Here is a 27,966-nt window from a genome sequence, read left to right as displayed (position 1 = left end):
AACATTTTTAGGAAATGTAAATGTATTAACTCTTCATTATGCATTAAAGCAAACTAAATTCCTAACAATCCCTATTTATCTAAAGATATATTTAAATTTAGTCCTCCTTAGTCTTCCTTTTCAAGTCCTGGCTAAGTGATTTAAATTGATACATGAACTTTGTGTGTGTGTGTGTGTGTGTGTGTGCGTTAGAATCAGTTTGTGTTTGAGCATATGAGTGAGGTGGGATTGTACAATCTCATTCAGAGGCTTGGGGACAGTCCATACATCTTTGAGGTTCTGGGACTCCAAGGAGGCTTTGCAGTTATTTGGGCTGGTTTTTGGCTACAATGAAGCATTGCTTATGGAGCTGAAAGGACATAAACCACAGGTCTTGTTATGGGGAAGTACAGGAATCCTCTGTCCTTGGTCTTCTTGCGGTGAAAAATTCAGGCAAGAGACCAATTAGTAATGTAAGCAAAAGGTTTATTAAGGACATAAGAGTATACTCCAAGAGAGGAGTGGGTTGACCTGGCTAGAAAACAGCTCTTGGCTGGTTTGGCTGGAAAACAGCAGTAGTAGGAGCAAGGGTTAAGCAGTAGCACAGACAGTACACTCGGAAAGACAAGGCAGAGCAGGCTGCTAAAAAGAGAATGTAATGAGCCAGCAGCAACTCAGAGCATTCTACCTTGCAGCTTTTTATGTTGGACTCTTTAAGTTCCGGCCTCTGTCTCAAGTCTCCACCTTTGTCTAGTTTCCCCATTCTGCCTTAAGTCTCTGTCTTTTCCATGCCTAGTTCCCACCCCAGGTTTGCGAGATTCTCTCCTACTGTCAGGTGACGTGCATGAGCAAACACAGTGTCGAATATAAATTCTACCAAATGACAGGTTTGCTCATTACCACCACCAGGAAGGTTGTATTGCAGTTGAATCTGTACTTATTGTGCCTGCATATCTCTTAGGAGTTTCTCCTTGGCACTCCTTTCCTTTTTGACAGCCTGTAGCTAGCTAGGTTAACTGCAGAATGAGCAATTACTGGTCATCTTAAAGGGCATTTCTTTCTGCACAGGTGTTTCCCCTCCTCCCTGATTATATATAGCCTGCATATTTTGGATGGTCTCTGGGGTGTGAAATATTTCATACTTCATTTTTTCAGAGGCTTCTCCTCTTGCTCATGTCAACCTATCTCCCTGTTCTAACATTCTAACAAAAGACTGGCCTATCTCAGGGTCAGAGCCTGAAGTGAGGACCTTGAGAGGCTGCATTAGTCTATTTTCACACTGCTGTGAAGAACTACCTGAGACTGAGTAATTTATGAAGAAAGGAGGTTTAATTGCCTCGCAGTTCTGCAGGCTGTACAGAAAGAATGGCTGAAAGGCCCCAGGAAAGATACAATCATGGTGAAAGGCAAAAGGGAGGTAAGCACATCTCACCAAGTTGGAGCAGGAGAGAGAGAAAAAGCAAAGGGGAAGTGCTACACACTTTTACACAACAAGATCTCATGAGAACTCACTCATTATCATGAGAACAGCAAGGGGAAAATCCCCCCCATGAGTCAATCACTGCCCACCAGGTTCCTCCCCCACCATTGTGAATTACAATTCTACATGAGATTTGAGTAGCAACATAGAGCCAAATAATATCACTCCATTCCTGTCTCCTCCCAAATCTCATGTTCTTCTCACATTTCAAAACACAATCATGCTTTCCCAACTGTCCTCCACACTCTTAAGTCATTCCAGCATTAACTCAAAGTCCAAGTCCAAAGCCTCAACTGAGACAAGGCAAGTTCCTTCACCTATGAACCTGTAAAATAAAAAAACAGTTTGTTAATTCCAAAATACAATGTGGGTACAGGCATTGAGTAAATTATTCCATTCCCAAAGGGAGAAATTGGGCAAAACAAAGGGGCTACATGCCCCATGGAAGTCTAAAACTCAAGAGGGAAATCATTATATCTTAAATCTACAAAATATTCTTGACTCCTTGTCTCACGTCCAGGCATGCTGATGCAAGGGTTGGGCTCCCAAGGCCTTGGGCAGTCCCCCTCTTGTGACTCTGCAGAGTTCAGCCCCTGCAGCTGCTTTCACAGGCTGGTGAGTGACTGTGGCTCTTCCAGGGGGATGGTGCAAGTTGTCAGTGGATGTACCATTCTAGGGCCTGGAGGATGGTGGCCATCTTCTCACAGCTCCACTAGACAGTGTCCCAGTGGGGACTCTGTGTGAGGTCTCCAACCCCACATTTCTCCCATGCAATGCTCTAGCAGAGGCTCTCCATGAGGGCTCTGCCCCTGCAGCAGACTTCTGCCTGGTCATCCAGGCATTTTTATACATCTCCAAAATCTAGGCAGAGGCTCTCAAGCCTCAATTCTTGCCTTTTGTTCACCTGCACACCACATGGAAGCCACTAAGTCTTGGGGCTTTCACCCTCTGATGGCTCATACTGTACCTTGGCCCCTTTTAGCCATGGCTAGAGCTATGAGTACCTGGGACACAGGGCATCATGTCCTAAGGCTGCACAGAGCAGCAGGACCCTGGGCCTGGTTCACGAAACCATTTTTCCTCCTAGGCCTACAGGCCTATAATTAGAGGGGCTGCTGTGAAATCTCTGAAATGCCCTGGAAGCATTTCCTCCATTGTCTTGGCTATTAGCATTTGTCTTCTCTTTACTTAAGCAAATTTCTGCAGCCTTGAGTTCCTCTCTAGAAAACTGGTTTTTCTTTTGTACTGTACAGTCAGGCTGCAAATTTTCCAAACTTTTTATGCTCCACTTCCCTTTTAGATATAAGTTCCAATTTCAGGTCATTTCTTTGTTTATGCAAATGAGTTTAGGCTTTTAGAATCAGCCAGGCCACATTTTGAATGCTTTGCTGCTTAGAAATTTCTTAATTGACTCTTTCTAAATTAACTCTCTCAAGTTCAAAGTTTCACAGATCTCTAGAACATGGGCATAACGCCACCAGTCTCTTTGCTAAAGCATAGCAAGAGTGACCTTTACTCCAGTTCCCAGTAAGTTGCTCATCTTCAACTGAGACCACCTCAACCTGGACTTCGCTGTCCATATCACTATCAGAATTTTGGTCACAACCATCCAACAAGTCTCTAGGAAGCTCCAAACTTACTTCATCTTCCTATCTTCTTCTGATCCCTCCATACTGTTCCAACCTCTGCCCATTACCCAGTTCCAAAGTTGCTTCCACATTTTCAAGCATCTTTATATTAATGCTCACTTCTCTGGTACCAATTTTCTGTATCAGTCCATTCTCACACTGCTATAAATAACTACCTAATACTATGTCATTTATGAAGAAAATAAGTTTAATTGACTCACAGCTCTGCAGGCTGTACAGGAAGCATGGCAGAGAGGACTCAGCAAACATATAATCATGGCAGAAGGCAAAGAGGAAGCCAGCACATACAACCATGGTGGAGCAGGAGAGAGCAAAGGGTGAAGTGCTATATACATTTTTAAACAATGAGATCTCATGAGAACTCACTCACTTTTACAAGAAAGTCAAGGGGGAAATCTGCCCATATGATCCAATCACCTCCTACCAGGACCCTTCCCCAACACTCAGAATTACAACTAAAAATGAGATTTGGGTGAGGACACAAAGCCAAACCATATCAGTGACCCTCCCAGCTGAGTAAAATGGCTTTTTGGACTTAAATAGAAAAAATCTGTTTCTACCTGCTAGCTCTTTATTGCAGTGAGGGAATACAACTATTGATTAAGGACCACTTACTGAGATCATTTTATTTGTGGCCTTTAATTTTCTGCAAAGCAACGTAGCTATAATTTTAATCAACACTACCTCTCATCATTAATGTCAAAGAGACCATAATTTGATTAGATTAAATGTGTAAATTGAAGAGGGAAAACTGTATTAGTCCATTGCTGATAAAGACATACCTGAGACTGGACAATTTCCAAAAGAAAGAGGTTTTTTGGACTTACAGTTCCACATGGCTGGGGAGGCCTCATGATCATGGCAGAAGGCAAGGAGGAGCAAGTTACATATTTGGTGGATGACAGCAGGCAAAAAAGGAGCTTGTGCAGGGCAACTCCCATTTTTAAACCCATCAGATCTCATGGTACCCATTCACTATCATGAGAACAGCACAGGAAAGACCCACTCCCATGATTTAACCATCTCCCACTGAGTCCTCCCACAACATGTGGGAATTACGGGAGCTATGAGATGACGCTTGGCCAAACCATATCAAAAACTACCTTAAGCGAGTCTACTATATGGCCTCTATTAAAGGAAATAAATGGTATAAATATAAATTACTTTGAAAAGTTAATGAGATTTTCTATGAGATAATGCCATACTCTATACATATACATATACATACACGTATACATATATACATATAAATATATATACACACACACACACACACACACATATATGTATATATATGGTATTTTAGGTTAAATAAAATATAACGTCCAGTTTGTAAAAGTCAAAAATAGATATTCACATGAATGTTTTTATCAGCTTCATTAATAACTGTCAAAATCTGAGAGTAACTAAGGCATCCTTGAAGAGATGAATGAATATAAAACACCAAAAACTGATGTCAAAATTTTGAAACTAACTTCTACCGCCAAAAGATGAAAACATTCAAATAATATTAATAAAAGCACCAATGTAATAGAGCTGAAATTGAACTCAAAGTACAGAAAAATCATAATCAGAATTTTTAATATTAATAGAAATAAAAGTATTAAGCACATGAGACTAATAGCAATGCAGTAAAATGAAATAATAAAGAAAACAACAGAAATGTATTAGACATTTGTATATTAGAATAAAAATAAAAAGAAATAAATCAATACATAAGATCACTTTTTAAAAGTTTGAGAATTTTTTCAAAGTTTTATCTAACATAATAGGGAAAATAAGGAAAAGTCACAAATACACAAAACAAGATATTTTAGGGTAACTAACAACAGACAAATAGCCGATTTATTTTCAAAAAGCATCTGAGCAACCTTGTACCTTTTTGTACTATTTTGCTCTCAACCCTATTTAAGTAAATAAAACACATTAAAAAACGACAAAAAAGTAGAAAAATTTAAATTATGAAAACTGAACCCAAAATAGGTCATCCAGGTAAAATTACATCCATAGTAGGGGGAAAAATGTGAGTTTTAAAGGAATTGTCTGTCTTTGAAGCCATAAGTTAATAAATGATTAATCTACTTTTTGAACAACAGGTAATATTTTACATACTGAAACCAGAAAACAAAATCCCCAATTTTTGGAAACTTTTAGTGAAGTGAGATTATATTAATCTCATACCTGAAAAAGATTTTTTAAAAAAGAAAGAACAATTTTAATTAAGATTGATGCAAAGGTCATAACAAAATTCAGAATCCACCATGCATTATCTACACACATGGTAGATAAAATTACCTACCCCTTGCTCCCCAAAAATGGAATTCTAGTTTATTATTACAATATGTATTCTGCACATTAAGGCATTAATTAATGTCTTAATTCTTGTAGACTTAAGTAATACAATTATGTTGATGCTAAAAAGGACATCAAAAAGTCAGCACTCAATTTGGGAAAAAATAAAAATTAATAATAACTTTAACCAAATAAACTTTATAACTCTATAATGTTCTAATAGCATCATCTGACCTAACAGGAATATAATAGAAGCAGTTCATCTATAGTCAGAAAAAGGTAACAATATTTTAGTAGAAGGAAATCATAGCTAAAACAATCTGAAATTCATAATATCATTATTTTCAGATTGTAGATGATACAATTTTATGCCTAGGAAAATATAATAATTAAGTAATGATTACTAAAGTCAATTAGAGGATTTTTAAGATGATAGTGAATAGAATTAAATGAATTAATAGCATTTGTTTAAATATAAATAAGTTAAAATGTAATATAAGAGAAGACTTCATTTAAAATAGCATCCATTCTTAGGGGCAATGCTTTCAAACGTTTCCCCATTCAAGATGATGTCGGCTGCGGGTTTGTCATACATGGTCCTTATTATTTTGAGATCTGTTCCTCCCATCCCTAGTTTGTTACCATCAAGGATGCTGAATTTTATCAAATGCTTTTTCTACATCTATTAATATTATCATACAGTTTTTGTTTTTAATTCTGTTTATATGGTGAATCACATTTATTGGTTTAGGTATGTCAAACCATCATTGCACCCCTGGAATAAAACTCATGTGACTGTTGCATATTATATTTGATTTGTTGTTATATTTGATTTGCTAGCATTTTGTTGAGAATTTTTGCATCTATCTTCATTAGTGACGTTGGTCTGTAGTTTTCTTTTTACGTTGCGTTTTCGTTTGGCTTTGGTATAATTTTATTGGATATTGGCTTTGTAGAATGAGTTAGGGAAGATTCCCTTCTCCTAGATATCTTGGAACATTTTCAGTAGCATTGGAACCAGTTATTGTTTCTCCGGTAGATTTTTACTGTTAGTCCATCTGGTGTTGGCTTTTTTTTTCTTCTTTTTGGGAGTTTTTTTTTTTATTACTGTTTCAGTTTTACTGCTCATTGTCAGCCTTTTCAGGATTTCTGTTTCTCCCTTGTTCAACCTTGGGAAGTTTGTATGTTTCCAGGAATTCATCCATATCCTCTGGATTTTCTAGGTCGCAATGTGGAAACTAGAAAATGTTCGTAGAAGTCTCAAGGTGGAAATGTTCATAGTTGTCTCAGAGGTTCTTTTGTATTTGTGTGGAATCATTTGTAATGTCTCCTTTTCATTTCTAATTGTGCTTATTTGAATCTTCTCTCTTCTGTTCTTGGATAGACTAGCTAGCAGTATATCAAGTTTCTTTATCTTTCCAAAAAACCAGCTCTCATTTAGTTGGTCCTTTGTATTTTAGTTTTTGGTCTTAATTTCATTTATTTCTGTTCTGATCTTTGCTATTTCTTTTTTTCTGCTAACTCTGAGTTTTCTTTGTTCTTGTCTTGTAGTTCCTTAAGGTACAACACTAAGTTTTTATTTTATGATCTTTCTATCTTTTTTATGTAGGCATTTAATGCTATACACTTCCCTCTTAGTACTGCTTTTGCCGTATCCCAGAAGTTGTGGTATGTTGTGTCTTCATTTTGATTCATTTCAAAATGTTTTTATTTCTATCTTAATTTCATTATTGACACAAAGATCACTCTTTGTGTCAATTTAATTAAATTGTTAATTAATGAAAATTAATTAAAATTGTTTAATTTCCATGTATTTGTATAGCTTTGAGAATTACTCTTGGAATTGACTTCTAATTTTATTCCACTGTGGTCCAAGAATATACTTGGTATAATTTTTATGTTGAAAATTCTTCAGAGTTGTTTTGTTGCCTGTAGTCTATCTTGGAGAATGTATGTTTTCTGGTTGTTGAGTAGAATATTCTGTAAATGTCTGTTAGGTCCATTTGTTCTAAGGTGTAATTTTAGTCTAGTATTTCTTTGTTGATTCTCTATCTCAAATCAGTGTAGTGCTGTAAATAGAATGTGGAAATCCCCTACTACTATTGTATTTCTGTCTATTTTTAACATCAAATTATATTTCAGGGCTATAGTTGTCAAAATAGCATGGGACTGACATAAAAGTAGACACATAGATCAAAAGAACAGAATCGAGAAGCCATAAGATCTTTGAAAGATCAGAGAACTGATCTTTGAAAAATTGACAAAAACATACACTGGGGAAAGAGATCACATTCAATAAATTGTGCTTGGAAAATTGGATTGCCATATACAGAAACATATGTCACCAGACCTCTGTCTCTCACCATATACGAAAATTAACTCAAGATGAATTAAAGATTAAATGTAAAACCTGAAGCTATAGAAATACTAGAAGGAAACCTAAAATCAAAAACTCTTCTGGACATTGGCCTTGGCAAAGAAGCCATGAATAAGGTTTCAAAAGCAAATGCAATAAAGACAAATAGACAAATGAGACTTAAATAAACTAAATTTTTTTTTTGCATGGCAAGGAAATAATCAACAAAGTGATCAGACAACCTGAAGAATGAAAGCACGTATATGCAAATAGCGCATCTGACAAAAGACTAATATCCAGACTCTACAAGGAATTCAGCCACTGAGCTAGCAAAACACAAATAACTAATTTAAAAAAGGGGGCAAATACCATGAACAGACATTTTTCCAAAGAAGACATACAAATCACCACAAGTATATTTTAAAAATTCTCAACATCACTACTTATCACAGAAATGCAAATTAAAATCACTAAAAATGACTAATATGAAAAATTTTAAAAAATAACAGATGTTGGTAAGGATGCAGGAAAAAAGCAATACTGCTTCCTGTAGCGATTTTACTAATTTCCATTCCCAGTAACTTACTAAAATCACTACAGGAAACAGTATAGAGCTTTCTCCAAGAACTAAAAATGGAAGCAACATTTGATCCAGCAAACCCACTACTGAGTATCTACCCAATGGGAAAGAAATAAACATACCAAAAATGTAACCTGCACTCATGTGTTTAATGCAGCACTGTTCACAATAGCAAAGATGTGGACTCAATGTAAATGTCTATCAGTGGATGATTGACCAGAAAATGTGGTATATATATATAAAATATGGAATACTACTTAGCCATAAAAAAGGAAACATTTTCTGCAGCAACATGATGGAACTAGAGGCCATTATTTTAAGAGCAACAACTCAAAAACAGAATGTCAAAACATGTTCTCTTTTATAAGTGGGAAGTCATTTATAATCATGTACAATGAGAGTCAAATAATAGGCATTGGAGACTTAGAAGGGTGGAACACAGGAGAGAGATGAGAAATGAGAAATTACTCAATGAATACAATGTACACTATTTGGGAAATGGCTACACTGAAATTTCAGACTTTACCACTATAATATATCCATGTAACAAAACTGCACTTATAACCTTTGAATCTGTAATAAGAAAATAGCATCAACACATAACATTTTTTGAAGTAAACTAAAAAATGTAGAAAAATATGAGTATCAAAAATATCTCGATGGATAAAAAATAAACTTGAAGACATTAAAAAAGTTATACTCAGAAAACTCAAAATTAGAGATATATCAATTCTATTTACCTTGCATACAATTATGATATTAAACCATAAAATTACTTAAAAGAATTAGGAAGTAAATCTTTAAAGTCTTGGAATAAGAAGGTGCTTTTTTTAACTATGACATAAAATATAGAATATATAATTAGAATACTGTTGATTAGATTATATTTCTAAAAACATTTCCTGCTAATAAACATTTGAAAAGTCAAAAGAACATACAGAAGCTAGTACATATATTTATTAGTGATTCAAATAATAAGGATTAATCTTCCTATTATGTAATGATCTCATAGAAAATGAATTTAGAATTTTTTTTAATTTTTTAATTTTTTTTTTTTTTTTTGAGACAGAGTCTCACTCCATCACCCAGGCTGGAGTGCAGTGGTGCAATCTCAGCTCAATGCAACCTCCGTCTCCCAGGTTCAGGTGATTCGTCTGTCTCAGCCTCCCTAGTAGCTGGGATTACAGACACAAGCCACCACATCTGGCTAATTTTTTTTTTTTCACCATGTTGGCCAGGCTGGTCTCAAACTCCTGACCTCAAGTGATCTGCCCGCCTCGACCTCCCAAAGTGCTGGGATTACAGGCACGAGCCATCATGCCTGGCCGAGTTTAGAATTATAAAACCAAAGAAAAATAATTAGCAAAATTAATGAATTGAGTTTTGAGGGAAAAAAGCCCTAAAATATATAAAAATATGTTCAACTCCACCTAAGATAAATGCAAATTAAAAGTATAATGACATGCCATTTCTTACTTTCAAACTAGTAAATATTCAAAATGTTGACAACACTCTATAGTAAAATAGGTATGGAATAATCTCTGTATCATGATACTAAGTGAAAAGTTGGAACTGCAGAAACTCAATCAGAAAGGTTAAGAAATTATAATACATATTTATATTTACTACTATAAAACATTTTTAAAAAACAATAACATTGGTAACAGGTGTGTGGATGTTTGGGATGAAGATAACTTAATGGCATACTTCTTTTTTCCATAATTTTAAGTTTGAGCATAGTGAACATATAATAATCAGGAAGATAATTTTTATTATAAGGCATTAAGGCCTACATAATCAAATTATTTTTAAAAAATAAGTTAACAAATTGAATCATCAGTGCTGGAAACTGTATCTTCCAGAACCTGAATCAAATAAAAATATTATCTTGCAATACATAAATATTATAACAAATAAATGAAAAAAATGAGTGTAGGAGTTACATATTTTGGATTTCTATTATGTTCATGGTATAGTACCTCATTGAGGTACCAGAAAAGATGGAGGAGATGCAATTAACAGATAATAGACATTCACATTTCTTGGCTGAATAGCCACTTGGAGCTGCATATTGAAATGGTACAATGACTAGGGGTAATGAATAAGACACAAAATAAACATAAATATATATGTATATATAATTTGAACTTAGAAGGGAGGGATTTTTAGCACATTTTTATCAAAGAAAATTTACAAAATAAAGAAAAACAGATATATTTTTCAACTCTCTCAGGGGAAACATACTTAAATGGCTTTTAAAAAATGTGCAAATAGGTCTATAAGCCAAAATTTCTACACTCAACAAATATAGATACATGCATATAATATGTACATATAATATATACTCATGTTAGAGAATATATACAATGTACACTATATTATATATTTCAAAAATACATTAGTTTTTTTTAAAAAGACATTATTGGTTATACCAAGATTCAGCAATTGCATTAACTATTTATCTCATGTATTGAAATTTTACAAGGACATACTCTATATAAAATAAACTTAGGCAAAATACTCCCCCAAAAAGAAAAAATAAGTAGCATAAGAAACATAATAAACTATGAACTAAGAAAATGCATGTGCAATTAAAAGGACTGATAGTAATGATTACATACCGAATATCTGTTAACAAAGTATACTCAATAAAAAGAACAGCACAAAGAAATTCTTAGTAATAGCATGAAAATAATATTACAAATGGTTTAGAAACATGATCCCTGTGGTTGGATGGAGAGTAGCAGAAGGGATCTTAGTTACAGAAATTTGAAAACTATTGTTCAAACAAAAATATTGTGGTAATGACTGCAGTTGTTTCAAAGGATTAAACTGGAGTTCAAAAATTTAGAAACACAATTTGTATTGTTAAGAAGTACGATAAAGGATATACGCCAGGCACTGTGGAGCATGCTTGTAGCCTCAGCCACTTGGAAGGCTGAGTCAGGAGGCTTGCCTGAGCCCAGGAATTCAAGGCTGTAATGCCCTATGATTAAGCCTGTTAATAGCCACTGCCCTCCAGCTTGGGCAACATAGAAAGATCCCATCTCTTAAATATATGCATGTACATATATTTAATATGTATATTAATATATACATTAATTTGCCCCTGATATTTACACATCAAAATATATGAACTAGTAAATTACTTTCTAATAAAGTGATAAGAGAAAATGTAATCAACTGTTTCAGGGCAAACATTCTACGTTTAGACTGAATGGAAGTCTTTTACTGAGAGGGAATATATTACTATGACTCACATTAAAAATCAAATAAAACAATAATAATAATAATAATTGTGTTTAGCATATAATATCACAAAATAAAAAGTAAATGATATAATAGTAAACAAAATGTGGATAGGTATATAATGTATATATGTATCAATACATAAAGTATTGTTGAAGTTTCTAACACACACACACACAAACAGATAAAAGGTAAGGAAGAGATTCATCAAGGAGTTTGGGAGTGCAATATTTGTAGTAAAGGATACTCCCACACTCTGAAATTAACAACTGACATAAGTACTTTTAAGATAATTACATGGGATATATTTTTAAAAGGAGGCTGATATCTCGTTCACCTACTAATTTCTGACAAAGGAGGGAATTTAATGAGCTGCAGGACGTAGCCCTGGTTACAGCCACATGGGTGGAAGAAAATTAGAGCAGTCTTAAGGTTGAGGTGAGGGTGGGAAAGGTTTTTTCCCAGCAGTAAATGTCCTCCGATCTTACCACCTGGGAATATCAAAGACGTGTCTTTCCTTTGGCAAAGTGCCTGCTCTTGAGCCATCTTGGTAAGTCAGAGAGGAATTCATTGGGACAGAAGACACTAGCAGGAGATTCTAAAACTCCTTATGGCAGAATCTGAGGTGGAGGAAGAGGTTCGTTTGGTGACAGATGCTCAATTTTAATTGTGTTCCTTTCAAGCCCCACAGTCTTTCTTAATTAAAAACGCATGTGCCCACAAAAGAGCCAAAACTACCAGTATTCAATACCCATAGTGAATAGATGCCAAAGTAAATCAGAATATAGGAATAACCAACCAAGAATGTCTACACCACGGAAAGTTTATTAAATCAATGTTTGCCTTGTTTTTGTTTAATCTTTTTCTCCTCCAAACATTTCATGAGAATAGTAAAATCTAGAAAAAGAAATCAGGAGAAATTTCCGAATCAAAATATATCACTTATCTTTGCTCCAGAGGCCTGATATAAGTAAGAGGAGGAGTAAAAATGGAAATCATACCCCTTTTCACTGCAAATTCCTAGAGATCATATATTTCCTTTGCATAGGGAATGAGAAAAAAGACATTAATATAATGAAAAAGATGATCTTTTAATTTTAAAATAGAAAACTAAAAGTTACAAAATTTGCCAAAAATTGTAGGGAACTATATGAGATTTTATATAGTATAAATTTAGCATTAATTAGAGAAAAAGAATCCTAGTTGCACTCTTGAGTTGAATCTAAACTTGCACTGTCACTGCCTATTGATAAATATAATGAAGACAGTTCTGGAGTACGAAGCCTCCGGGGTGTATCTCCTCCAATCTTATGAGAAAGCAGTGACAGGAGAGGTAGTTGTTGTGCATTTGGGATAGGGGCTAAAATCTTGCTCTCCTCCAAGATATCCCTTTAAGATATCAAAAGATATCAATATAGCTGATCACAATCTCCCCCAATTAAAAACTGAATTGTCTTTGGGTTAAACACAGCTGTATCAGTAAATATGGAAAACAAATGGCTAAAACTTTAACAACCATGATTTGCAAAGTCTTTGTCTCTAAAATTTTAATCAGTCAGAAATACGTGCTTCACTTCAAATTTTACTAGAATGTCTTTTTTTTTTTCTCCTGTATCTGGAGATAAAGCATCTCCAGATTTTTCAATTGAGGATTTAGCATTCAGTTGCAATGTGTTTATAATCTGTGCAGCATTATACAATCTATTCTTATTCTCCAAATCCTCAGCTTGTACAATTTTAAAACAAGAATAATATATTGGAAAATTCTAAATTACTTTCATCTCTTTAATTCATTAAAATTGTATGTATAATTTTATAAAGAAGAAAAAGGAGCAAATCATTTGTAAGACATTTTGACAAGCTCAAATTACTCTTTATAAAGTTAATATATTATACTTATATTTCAGCATTAAGATTTACAAGTTAGGAAACACATTATTTTATCTGCTTGCATTCTTGCAAACTACCAAATTATAGAGCACTCACAAAAGAGCTTAGTCACAGTTTCATCCTATCTGTGACCCAGAACATTACAACAGCTTGTGCAGCATAAAAGGGCAAAAAAGGATAAACATCCTTTGCAATTATATAACAATAAATGAACCATAGCTGATCAGCATTATGATAAGATGTGTCCTGAGAGAATTTATTTAGTCAGTTAGTCATTGAGAAGAAGTGCACAGAATAAATCCATTGGGCATATGGGCAGCATGTGTTCAAGGACTCCCTGCAGCATTGAGATGACACATTATTATAAAATATAATGTACCATCTCTGCTATTATCATAATTCTTATGAGAAAAAATAATTCTATGTTTTTATATACAAATATTTCCTGGGAATAAAACAACACAAAAGGTGATGTGGAAAGCTTCTAAAGATATTTTTAACTGTGAAAAGTAGTGATTTATAATAAAACTTGATAAAGAATGGTATATAATGTAAAAAGACTTTTTTTCCTTCAACTTACCAGATGTCTTATGCTTAGTATCATTTATTTTCTTTATTTCATACCTAAAGTTCATATTGACAATCTAAATTAGGTGTTTTTCATACCTAAATTCCAGAATAATATCTGTGACTAAATATATTAATGTATTTTTTTCAATAATAGTTACTTGATAGTACTGCCAAGACTTCTTTGTATGGGTATCATCTATATTTTCCTAATATATTATCTTTTCTTTTCTTAACATGTGAATATATAACTAATATAATCAACATTATTTAAATTAACCAATATTTTGTTTTCAAAATAAATGGTTCCAGAAAAATTACTTAAATTTCCAAAGTTCTTTCCTCAGTGACCAAGAAGAATGGAAGAAAGACTATGAATTTTCTTGTATGTACTAGATTTTAGAAAAATCTAGCTCCAAAAAAAAAAAAAAACAGCAATAAAACAGAATGAAAACAAAAAAAAAGATTTGTGAACCCAGATATATCTTTGATTCTATGTCATAAAGTCATCTGTTTGATAATAGAGATCAGGCAGGCAGTGATATTACACATTAGCAAATTGTGCTATGAAGAAGCCAGCTCATATCAGCTGGCTAAAGCCAGTTGTTTAACACAGCTATGAATAAATTTATTCTATATTGTTTAGGTTAAAAACAAAGATACTACTACTTTATACTCATTACTTCCTAGTTCTTCTGCTAAATTTTAATATTATCTCTGGTTTCAAGGTTATTTATGTCTATTCTAGCTTTGTAGTGAAAATACCATTTAATTAGTGGTACCACACATCTCTTCTAACTCCAAGCAATGTGAAGTTAGTAGCTTGAAATAGGTTCATATAAAAGTATTTGCACTATGAAAATGGACAAGTTGTACAAATCAGGGTAAAATGTATGATTTTGTTAATTTTCCTTTTTTTTCAATTGACAAGGACAGTTTTATTTTTGTTTCTTGCCCATTAGTGCATCTTTTATTTTTATCCTGCCTTATTGTATCAGTTAGAACTTCCAGTGTGATGTTGAAAAGGAGTGGTGAGAGAGGATGTCTTTGCCTCAGTCCTGATCTTAGCAGAAAAGCTTTGAGTTTCTCATGAAGTGTGATGTTAGCTGTACTACAAAAACAGACACATAGACCAATGGAACAGAATAGAAAACCTAGAAATAAGGCCACACACCTGCAACCATCAGATCTTTAACAAACCTGACAAAAACAAGCCATGGGGTAAGGACTCCCTATTCAATAAATGGTGCTGGGATAAGGGTCTAGCCATATGCAGAAGATTAAAACTGGACACTTGTTTTTTTACACAATATACAAAAATGAATTAAAGACTTAAATGTAAAATGAAAAACCACAAAGCCCTGAAAAACAATGTATGCATTCTGGATGTAGAACTACGCAAAGATTTCATGTTGAAGATGCCAAAAGCAAAAGCATCAAAAGCAAAAGCTGACAAATGGGATCTAATTAAACTTAAGAGCTCTGCACAGTGAAATAAACTATTAACGGAGTAAACAGACAATGTAAAGAATGGGAGAAAATGTTCCAACTATGTATCTGACAAAGATGTAATATTCAGCACCTATAAGGAACTTAAATAAATTTACAAGAAACAAACAACCCTTCTAAAAAATGGGCAAAGGACATGAACAGATACTAATCAAAAGAAGATATACATGTGGCCAAGAAACATTTAAATAAAAAAGTTCAATATCATTGATTATTAGAGAAATGCAAATCAAAACCACAATCAGATACCATCTCACATCAGTCAAAATGGCTATTATTAAAAAGTCAAAAAATCACTGATCCTGTCAAGGTTGTGGAGAAAAGGGAATGTTTATCCACTGTTGATGGGAATGTAAATTAGTTCAATCATTGTGGAAAGCAATGGTGCAATACCTCAAAGAGCTAAAAGCAAAACTACCATTTAACCCAGCAATTCAATTTCTGGGTATATACACAAATGGATATAAATTATTCTACCATAATAAGAGAAATCATTCTACTATAAAGACACATATATGTTCTTTCCAGCACTATTCACAATAGCAAAAAAAAATTAAATCAACTTAAATATCCATCAATGACTGATTGAATTAAGACAATGTGATACATATACCCTAAGGAATACTACACAGAATGATGTATTGGTCCATTTTAAAACACTTCTATGAAGAAATATTCAAGACTGAATAATTTATAAATAAAAAGAGATTTAATGGACTCACAGTTCCACATGGCTGGGGAGGCCTGACAATCATGGCAGAAGGTGAGGTAGGAGCAAAGGCACATCTTACATGGCGGTAGGCAGGACAGCATGTTCAGGGGAACTGCTTTATAGAACCATCAGCTCTCTTAAGACTTGTTCACAATCATGAGAACAGCGCAGGAAAGACCTGCCTTCATGATTCTGTTACCTACCACTAGGTCCCTCCCATGACTTGGGAATTATGGAAGCTACAATTCAAGATGGGAATAGGGTGAGGACACAGCCAAACCATATCATTTTGCCCCTGGCCCCTCCCAAATCTCATGTTCTCACATTTTAAAACCAATCATGCCTTCCCAATAGTCCCACAAAGTCTTAACTCATGTCAGCTTTAATTCAGAAGTCCACAATCCAAAGTCTCATCTGAGACAAGGAAGTGCCTTCCACCTATGAGCCTGTAAAATCAGAAGCCAAGTTAGTTAGTTCCTAGATACAATGTGGGTACAGGCACTAGGTAAATATGCCCTTTCCGAATGGGAGAAATTGGCCAAAACAATGGGGCTACAGGCCACATGTAAATCCAAAACCCAGTGGGGCAGTCAAGCTAATGCTCCAGAATGATCTCCTTTAACTCCATGTCTCGCATCCAGGTAACACATGCAAGAGATGGGTTCCCATGGCCTTGGGCAGCTTTGCCCCTGTGGCTTTGCAGAGTACAGCCCCACTCCTGGCTGCTTTCACAGGCTGGTGTTGAGTGTCTGTGGCTTTCCCAGGTGGACAGTGCAAGCTGTCAGTGCATCTACCATTCTGGGGTCTGGAGGATGATGACCCTCTTCTCACAGCTTCAGTAACCAGTGCCCCAGTAGGACCTCTGTCTGGGGGCTCCCATCCCACATTTCCCTAGCAGAGGTTCTCTCTATGAGGTCTCTGTCCCTGCAGCACACCTCTGCCTGAACATCCAGGCATTTCAATACATCCTCTGAAATGTAGGTGGAAGTTCCCAAACTTCAATTACTGACTTCTGTGCACCTGCAGGCCCAAAACCACATGCAAGCCACCAAGGCTTGGGGCTTGCACCCTCTGAAGCAATGGCCTGATCTGTACATTAGCCCATTTTTGCCATGGCTGGCATGCAGGGAACCAGGTACCAAGACTGCACAAAACAGCAAGGTCCGGGGCCCAGCCTAGGAAACAATTTTTTCCTCCTAGGCCTCCCAGCTTATGATGGGAGGGGCTGCCATGAAGACTTCTGACATGCCCTGGAGACATTTTCCCCATCGTCTTGGTGATTAACATTTGGCTCCTCATTACTTATGCAAATTTCTGCAGCCAGCTTGAATTTCTCCTCAGAAAATGGGTTTTTCTTTTCTATGGCATCATCAGGCTGCAAATTTTCCAAACTATTTTGCTCTGCTTACCTTTTAAACATAAATTCCAATTCCAAACTGTATCTTCGTTAATGAATAAAAAGGAATTATTTTAAGAGCACTCAAGTCACCTGTTGGACGCTTTGCTGCTTGGAAATTTCCTCCACCAGATACCCTCAATCATCTCTCTCAAGCTCAAAGTTCCACAGATCTCTAGGACAGGGGCAAAATGCTACTAGTCTCTATGCTTTAGCAATAGATGAGCAATAGGCCTCATCTTCATCTGAGACCATCTTAGCCAGAACTTTTTGGTCAAAACCATTCAATGAGTCTCTAGAAAGCTCCAAACTTTCCCACACCTTCCTGTCTTCTTCTGAGCCTTCCAAACTGTTCCAACCTCTGCCTCTTACCCAGTTCCAAAGTCACTTCCACATTTTGGGGGATCATAATAGCACTGCCCAACTCTACCTATACTAATTTACTGTATTAGTTCATTTTCATACTGCTATGAAGAAATACGAGAATGGGTAATTTATAAAGAAAAAGAGCTTTAATAAACTCACAGTTCCACATGGCCGGGGAGGCCTTATAATCACGGCAGAAGGCAAAGGAGGAGCAAAGGCATATCTTACATAGCAGCAGGCAAGAGAGCATGTGCAGGGGAACTGTCCTTTATAAAACCATCAGATCTCATGAGACTTATGCACTATCATGAGAACAGCACAGGAAAATCCACCCCCATTATTCAATTACCTCCGACCAGGTCCCTCCTACAACACATGGAGATTATGCGAGTTACAATTCCAGATGAGATTTTGATGAGGAGACAGCCAAACAGTATCAAAAGGTATCATGTCTTTTGCAAGAACATGTATGTAGCTGGAGGTCATTATCTTTAGCAAACTACATGAGAACAGAAAACCAGATGCCACATGTTCTCACTTGTAAGTAGGAGCTAGATAACGAGAACACATGGACATAAAGAGCAGAACAATAGACACTGGAGCCTACTTGAGGGTTGAGGGGTGGAAGAGGGAGAGGGTCAGAAAAAATAACTATTGGGTACTAAGCTTAGTTCATGCCTGATTAAATAATCTCAACAACAAATCCCCATGATATAAGTTTTCCTACAAAACAAACACAAAAATAATATAATAAAATGCAAAAAATTTTTGAAATTGGGTTATATGAGTCTTCCAATATTGTTCTTTGTTTTGAAGATTGTTTTGGCTATTTTAGGTCCTTTCTGAATTTCATATATGTGTTATAATCACCTTATAAATGTATATAAAAAGCCTGCTGGGGTTTTTTATTTTAGTTTGATTTCTTTATGTTTTTGAGACCAGGTTATACGACTGGCTAATTTGTGTATGTTTTTTAGAGATGGGGTTTCCCCATGTTGCCCAGGCTGGTCTGGAACTTCTGGCCTCCTGTGATCCACCCTCCTCAGCCTCCCAACATGCTGGCAGTACAATCGCGAGCCACCGTGCCCAGCTCCTGCTGGGATTTTGATTGAGATTTTATTGAATCTAGATTGATATGGCGGGTGTGGAGGGAATTAATTGAATGCTTTGCTGTATCTAGTATTGCCTCATTCATTGAGGTTTTGCCAATTTTTTATGTGATAATCGATTCAACATTAGAGATTTATCATAAAGAGGTTTATATCATTTATTGTTATTTGTAAATGTGTGCTATACTTCCTTTACATCAGTAAAATTTATAATCAACTTATGTATATACACATATACTTACATTATTCTTCCAGAGAACTGGCTGTTAAACATGTATCATCAACCATTGCATAAATTAAAAAATGAGATAACACAGAGAAATACTACATTGCAAAAAAAAAAAGAAAAGAAAAAGAACAGAGAAAATGAACAAAAAGAAAGATGTAAAAATTTTCAGGGAACTCTTGTTTTCCATTTTTTAAAAGTTTTATTTTAACTTCAGCGCTATAAGTGCAGGTTTGTTACACAGGTAAACTTGTGTCATGGGAGTTTGTTGTACAGTTTATTTCATTACCCAAATATTAAGCCTAATACTCATTAGTTACTTTTCCCGATGCTCTCGGTCCTCCCACCCTCCACTGTTTCAAAGGCCCCAGTGTGAGTTGTTTTCTATATGTGTTCACTTGTTCTCATTATTTAACTCCCACTTATAAGTGAGAACATGCAGTATTTGGTTTTCTGTCCCTGCATTAGTTTGCTAAGAATAATGGCCTACAGCTCCCCATCCATGTCCCTACAAAGGATATGATCTCATTCTTTTATTATGGGTACATAGTACTCCATGGCATATATGTTCCACGTTTCCTTCATGCAGTCTATCTTTGATGGTGATTTATGTGGATCCCATGTCTTTGCTACTGTAGATAATGCTGCAATAACACATGTGTGCATATGTCACTATAATAGAATGATTTTTATTCCTTTGGGCATATACCCAGTAATGGGATTGCTGGGTTGAATGTGGTTCTGTCTTTAGATCTTTGAGGAAACACCACACTGTCTTCCAAAGTAGCTGAACTAATTTACATTCCCACCAATAATACATAAGAATTCCTTTTTCTCCACAAATTGCCAGCATCTATTACTTTTTGACTTTTTAATACAAGCCATTTTGACTGATGTGAGATGGTATCTCACTGTGGCTTTGATTTGCGTTTCTCTAATGATCAATGATATTGAGATTTTTTTCATATGATTGTTGACCACATATATGTCTTCTTTTGAAAAGTATCTGTTTACATGCAACCAAACCCAAATGCCTGTCAATGATAGACTGGATAAAGAAAATGTGGTACATATACACCATGGAATACTACGCAGCCATAAAAAGGAATGAGATGATGTCTTTTGCATCATCTGAGTGTGATGATGTTTTAGTTTGCTGAGTTTGATGAAGCTGGAATCCATCATACTCAGCAAACTAACACAGGAACAGAAAATCAAACATCACATGTTCTTACTCATAAGTGTCAGCTGAATATTGAGAACACATGGACACAGAGAGGGGAACAACACACACTAGGGCCTGTTGAGGGGTAGGGGACAAGGGGAGGGAACTTAGAGGACAGGTCAATAGGTGCAGGAAACCACATGGCACATGTATACCTACGTAGCAAACCTGCACATTTTGCACATGTATCCTGTATTTTTTAGAAGAAATAAAGAAAAACAAAAATTAAAAAAGAAAATAACAATAAGGCTTTCAGACGACCACTGAATTATTTCTAAATAATTAAAATATAAATAAATGAATAAATAAATAAATGAGAAAAAAGTCTGTGTTTATGTCCTCTGCCCAGTTTCTTATGGGGTTGTCATTTTTTTTAGTAAATTTGTTTAAATTTCTTATAGATGTTGCATATTAGACCTTTGTCAGATGCGTAGTTGGCAAAACTTTCCTCCTATTCTTTAAGTTGTCTGTTTACTTCATTCATAGTTTCTTTTGCTGTGCAGAATCTCTTTACCTTACTTAGATCCTATTTGACTATTTTGCTTTTGTTGCAATTGCCTTTGGTGTCTTCGCCCTGAATTCTTTTCCTGTACCGATGTTCTAAATGGTATTGCCTAGGTTGTCTTCCAGAGTTTATATAGTTTTGGGTTTTACATTTAAGATTATAATCCATCTTGAGTTAATTTTTGCATATGATTTAAGAAAGGGGTCCAGTTTTAACCTTCTGCATATATCTAGCCAGTTATCTCAGCACCATTTATTGAATAGGGAATCCTTTTCCTATTGTTTGATTTTGTCAGGTTTGTCGAAGATCAGATAGTTGCAGATGTGCAGTTTTGTTTCTGGGTTCTCTATTCTGTTCCACTGGTCTATGTGTCTGTTTTTGTACTGGTACTGTGCTATTTTGGTTACTGTAGCCCTATAGCATAGTTTGAAGTTGGGTAGCCTGATGCCTCCAGCTTTGTTCTTTTGCTTAGGATTTCCTTGGCTATTCAGGCTCTTTTTTTTATTTCATGCGAATTTTAAAATAGTTTTCTGTAGTTTAGTGAAGAATGTCAAAGGTAGTTTAATTAGAATAGCATTGAATCTATAAATTGATTTGGGCAGTATGGCCATTTTAATGATATTGATTCTTCATACCCATGAGCATGGAATGTTTTTCCATTTGTTTGTGTCATCTCTGATTTCTTTGAGCAGTGCTTTGTAGCTCTTCTTGTAGAGATCTTTTACCTACCCAGTAAGTTGTATTCCTAGGCACTTTATTCTTTTTGTGGCTATTGTGAATGGAAGTATGTTCCTGATTTGGCTCTCGGCTTGACTGTTATTGGTGTATAGGAATGCTAATGATTTTTGCACATTGATTTTATATCTTGATGCTTTGATGCAGCTGTTTATCAGTTTAGGAAGCTTTTGGGCTGAGACTATGGGGTTTTCTAGGTATAGGATTATGGCATCAGCAAGCAAACATAGTTCGACTTCTTCTCTTCTTATGTGAATACACTTTATTTCTTTCTTTTCCCTGATTTCTCTGGCCAGAACTTCCAATACTATGTTGAATATGAGTGGTGAGAGTGGGCATCCTTGTCTTGTGTTGGTTTTAAAGGGAATGATTTCAGCTTTTGCCCATTCAGTACTATACCATTAAATGACACTAAAGTATTTCATTTTTTTGTGTTTCGACTTTATATAAATAGCTACTTACAAGCCTTGTGGATTTGCAATAGTATTTACAAAGCCGCCATTCTGAAATAGCTAATCTAACCCATTTGAATTGGAAATGTTTCCTAAAACACCAAAAGCATACGTTGGGTCATTTGTGAAATCTGCTGATATATGTTTTTCATTTTAACATGCATATCTAAATTTCTCAATGAATATACAATTAATGTTGCTAACTTTTATGTTGTGAAGTGTAGTATAGTTTCTCAAATAAAATATTATGAGTACAACTAACAAGATGTCATCAAAGTTTTTATCCAAGATTTTATTTAATTTTACGAAAATGAAGATTTTATTTAATTTTACAAAAAGCAAATCCTAACGGGCTTCTTGAGAACCTGGAAGGTTAGACAAAGCCTATTTTTTGCCATTGGATATAGTAATTGGACAATGTATTTAAAAAGTAGAAATATATTACTTTTTTACTATGGAAAAATAAATAAATTTGATTCTGTTTCTAGATCTATGTCAAAATGGATTCTAGGAATGACCTTGCTGATTAAAATAATTTAAAAGTTAGGTAGTTTTAAAATCTTATTCAATATAAAAAAGAAAGTATTTTCACTTGTTACAAATAAAGTGACAGCACTAATCCTGAAGGCAACTGTATTTTACTCTGTTTCTGCCAAGTCATTGAGACATTGACAACACCTATAAATTTTTCGGAGGAAACATTATAATGAGAAGTCTTTACATAATCACTAATATCATACTCTCTGGGGAAAAACTGAGAGCTTTCCAAAGATGAGGAATAAGAAAATGATTCCTACTTTCACAATTGCTATTCAACATTGAACCATAAATTCTAGCCAGAGATATTAGAAAAGAAAAGAAAATACATTCAAATTGTGAAGGAAGAGGTAAAACTTGTCTATTCACAAATGCTATGATCATATATACTGAAATCCCAAAGTATCTATAAAAAAACACATTCAAAAAATTTACAGCATACAAGACTAACAAGAAATTATTTGTGCTTCTATATATCAGTAGTGAAACATTGGATAAGAAAATTAGGAAAGCAATTCCATTTACAATAGCAACTAAAATAATCTACTTAAGAAAAATGGAGTAAAAGTCATGTATGTTGAAAACTACAAAATTTTGCTTCAAGAAATAAAAGTTCTGAATAAATGGAAAGACATTGGTGTTTATAGATTAAAAAGACATTTTTAAGATGTCAGTATTACCCAAAGCAATCTACCGGTTTAACACAATTCTTAGCAAAATTCTAACAGCATTTTCACAGAAATGGAAATGTTGACTCTCAAATTTTTATGAAATTACAAGAGACTGAACAGTCAAAGAATATTGAAAAATAATAACAACAATGGAGGACTCGCATTTCCTGAATTCAAAACTTACTACAAAGCTACGGTAATCAACACATAATGGTACTGATATAAAGACAGATATATGGACCAATAAAATGGAAGAGATAACTCAGAAATAAGCTCTCATGTATATGGTCAACTGATTATCGACAAGGGTGCCAAGAATACTAAATGGAGAAAAAAGCCTTTTTAACAAATGATGATGGGAAAATGTAATATCCATATGCAATGTAATGGAATTAAAGTCTTGTTTTACAGGTTATATAAAACTTAATTCAAAATGGATTCAAATCCTAAACTTAAAAGTAAAAAGTATAAAAATATTAGAAGAAATATAAGGGAAAATCTTCAGGACATTATATGTGGCAATGATTTTTTGGGAGAATATGACATCAAAATCACAGATAGCAAAAGAAAAAAATAGACAAATTATACTTTATTAAAATTAAAAATATTTGTGCATCAAAGGATTCTACTAAGAAAACATAAAATGACCTATAAAAGTAACACATATAAATTATACATTTGATAATAGGTTAATATTCAAGCTATATAAACCACATCTAAATCTCAACAACAAAAAACCAAACAATTCAATTAAAATATGAGCAAGGGACTAACATAGACATTTCTCCAAAGAAGATATACAAACAGCCAATAAGAACACAAAAAGATGCTTGAAGTTATTAGTCTTTAGAGAAATGCAAATCAAAACTGCAAGATACAACTTCACACCTTCTAGGACGTCTATAATTAAAACAAAAAAAAGCAAAAAAAAAAAAAAAAGGAAAAACAAAATAATAAGTGCTTCCAAGGATGTGAAGAAATTGGAATTTTTGTACTTTGTTTGTGGGAATGTTAAATGGAGCATTCCGTAAGGGAAAGAAATTGGTGGTTTCTCAAAAAGTTAAACACATAACTATCTTGTAACTCAGTAATTCTACTCCTAAGTGTATTTCCAGAAGACTTGAGAGCAGGGACTTGAACAGATATTCGTACATGAATGTTTATAGCAGCATTATTTGCAATCATGGAAAGATGGAAACAATTCAAGTGTCCATGAACAGATGAATTGATAATCAAAAGATATGATACACATAAAATGTAAGACTATCCATGAGAAGGAATAAAATTCTGATATACGCAACACCATGAATCTTTTAAACGTTATCCTTAGTGAAATAATCCAGTCACAGATGAACCAATATTGTGTAATTTCACTCATATAACTTATCTTGAATATCCAAATTCCTAGAGACAGAAAGTAGACCAGAGGTTACCAGTGGCTGCAGGAGATGCGAAAGGGAAAGTTGTTGTTTAATGGGCACAGAGTTTTTTTGGGGGTTGATTACATTTTTATGTATAGATAGTGGTGATTGTTACACCACTTTGTGATTGTGCTTAATGCCACTGTATTGTATATTTATGAATGATTCCAATGATAAATATTATGTTATGTATCATTTACTACAATAAAACCAAAACAACAATCAAAAGACAAGATTTTAAAATATCTATTTGGAAGCATGAGGAACCAAGGACCTAGGAGGAAACAAAATATTTTGTGATAAGGTATGTCTGATTCCTCCACTTTTAATTTAGTGTCATTTTCCATAAAATGACTCACCGTATGAAGGCCAAGCAGAAAGCATTGAACTAGAGCTTCCCTCAGTGTGGTGCTGTCACGAAGATAAAAAAGTGCACTTCAGTAGGACAGACAGTACTTAAGGTGACAACACCTGTATTAAATAAAAGAAACAGTGAAAAGTTGCCTTAGATTTTTGCTCTTGAAGATTCTGAAAATTTTAACCTGTTTAGGAGACATAGAAACCAAAAACCAAAAAGAAAACAGCTACTAATAGGCCAAAGACAAAGTTAACAAAATATTATATCAGTGACATGGAGCTAGGGAAACAAACAAACGAATAATTATAGTTAAATTTCCACAAAGAAGAAAGAACCTTAATTTAAAAAAAATTAAAAATCTCCCAGGCTTCTTTTCTTTGAGATTTCTAAAAGTCTACATACAAGACACATGATAAGGAGAGGGAGTAAAATGACCTTTAAAATACCTGAAATGTGCTTCAAATCATCTTGATTCTTATTTAGACTTGTGAAATAATTTATCAAACTTCATTTGAAAAGGAAACTATGGAAAAGGAAATTAATCCGTCTTGATAAATTAACATCACCTCCTGACTCTAACATGTTTAATACAATATTCAGCATCCAAATAACCAAAATAAGAGAAACTGTACGATAAAAAACTATCTCTATCGCTCTCTCTCAAAAAGAGACAGAGAGAGAGGAAAAAGCAATGGAGTGGTGAAAAAAGTAATGTTGACCTGAACAAAACTCTCAATCTAACTGATTTTATTGATATTTGTAGAATACTCATCCAACAAGAGTCAAACTTACATGGAGAATTCATCAAGAAAGAACACATTTTGTACCATAAAACACATCTTAAACTTAATAGTATATAAATAATATAAAATACGTTTTTAGGCTACAGTAAAATCAAACTAGAAACAAAATGCATAAATATATCAGAAATATTCTTAAATATGTGGAAATTAAAATGGCATACTTCTGAATAGTACACGGGTCAGAGAATTCTCAAGAGAAACTGAAATGTTTTGAACTAAGTGAAAATAAAAATACAACTTATTTAAGTGTCTGGGATGCAGTGAAAGAAGTGATTAGAGAGAAATTTACAAAAATAACCTAAGTTTCTACCTTAGGAAACTAGAGAAAAAAGCTATTTAAGCCTAAAAAGAAGAAAATACAAAAAAATTAGAGCAGAAATTAAATTAAAACCAAGAGGCTAAATATGTTCTTTGAAATGATCAATTATTTTAATTAATATCTATCCAATTGAATTTTTTTACCTATATTCTAGTTCCGTAGGTTTTTCTTTCTTTGTATTTCTCATATGTTCATGACTATTGTTCACCTTTTTACACCAGATCTTTACTTATGTGTAATTGCTTTGAATTTTTTGTCTTTTTCAACATCTGGGTCATTACTGACTCTGGTTTTATCAACTCTGTTTTTGATGGTTCTTTCCTGCTTTTTAAATTTGTCTTGTACTTTCACTTAACATAACACATCATATTTAGAATACCAGAGACTGAAGTAAATTATATTTACCCCTAGAAATGCACCTGCTCAATTTGTTGCTGTTTTCTGTTTGTTTATTTTGCTGTTAACATGAATGTTTGATTCTTTCTCATCAGGAGCTGAGCTGGGTTTGGGTCTTGTTGCTATGTTTACCTCCAGGGCATAACAGCTTGCATTTTCCTATGCTGTATATCAGGTAGTGGCTGAGGCATCAGAGGGGTTTTTTTCTCAATGTTCTAGATTCATTCTTCATTACTGGCATTAACCCTCTGATCTTGACAAAGAGATATTCTCTCTCTACACTCAGCCCATCCCCAGTGCTCTTCTGTTATTGCTTTTGCTCAATTTTATCTAAGATGTTTGAGGATCAATAATTGTTTTGTATTCTTCTGCTTCAATATTAGGCTTAAGTGGGCCTTGTTTGCTTGGTTCTCTAAGGTGTGCCCTTTTAAGTACCTTTTCCGTTATCCCCAGTTATAGCTAAGAATCTCAGCATCTTAGTTAGGGGATAGAGTTCTTTTAGTCTTATTTAGTGGTAGATCTTTTCTGATAGTATCTAGAAAATTAGGTTGGTGCAAAAGTAATTGCAGTTTAGATTCTTGGATTTAGAATATTGTTCTCCCTTTCCCTGTATGGCAGAAATTTTATTATTGTTTCCTTTACTCCCAGACAGATTTTGACCTGTCTCATGGATGGAAAGTTTTTCTGTATCTCCTCCAGTAGCTTAGTTTTTGTTTATCATCTCTCTGATGCTGAACATTCTCATGAAAATCTGTGAATGAGTGCAAATTCCATTTGTGTCTGCAACTCTCAGGGTTTCTATATATACATGCTAGCTATACTCACCTTTTAGCAATTTGTTATATAAAATTTAGCCAGATTCTCAGAGTTTATTACCTACTTGCGTGGTGTCCATGTCTCTTCCTTCTCTGCACTGCCACAGGTGTGCCAGTGCTTACATCCTCTCTCCTCTTGAGTTAACATATATTATTTTAGATATCAAGCTGCTTGTTTGTGTAGCAACCTGAGCTCTCCGACAGATTCAAGAAAAGTTATGATCTATGAAAAAGAGTTATGAATGTCACTTAGCAAAAGAAAGGTTCTGGAGTTAAGCAGGCCTTTTCCTTCTTAGATACCAGTTTGATATCCCTTGGTAATATTCATTTTATTCATATATCTATATAAAATGAAATTATTCACCAAAT

General features: G+C 34.4%; 1 long non-coding RNA gene across 1 annotated transcript; it reads right to left on the bottom strand.

Annotated features, from left to right (window-relative positions):
• Positions 1–27,966, bottom strand: LOC134808138 (uncharacterized). Its single transcript, XR_010150510.1, has 3 exons — positions 27,659–27,966; positions 25,266–25,377; positions 1–1,784 (listed from the first exon to the last, which is right to left on the bottom strand). It is a non-coding gene; the product is annotated as an uncharacterized LOC134808138 (long non-coding RNA).

This window comes from Pan troglodytes, chromosome 14 (assembly GCF_028858775.2).
Source record: "Pan troglodytes isolate AG18354 chromosome 14, NHGRI_mPanTro3-v2.0_pri, whole genome shotgun sequence".
NCBI classification, from domain to species: Eukaryota; Metazoa; Chordata; class Mammalia; order Primates; family Hominidae; genus Pan; species Pan troglodytes.
The sequence above is the reverse complement of the archived record's forward strand: the minus strand, read 5'-3'. Positions and strand labels throughout refer to the sequence as shown.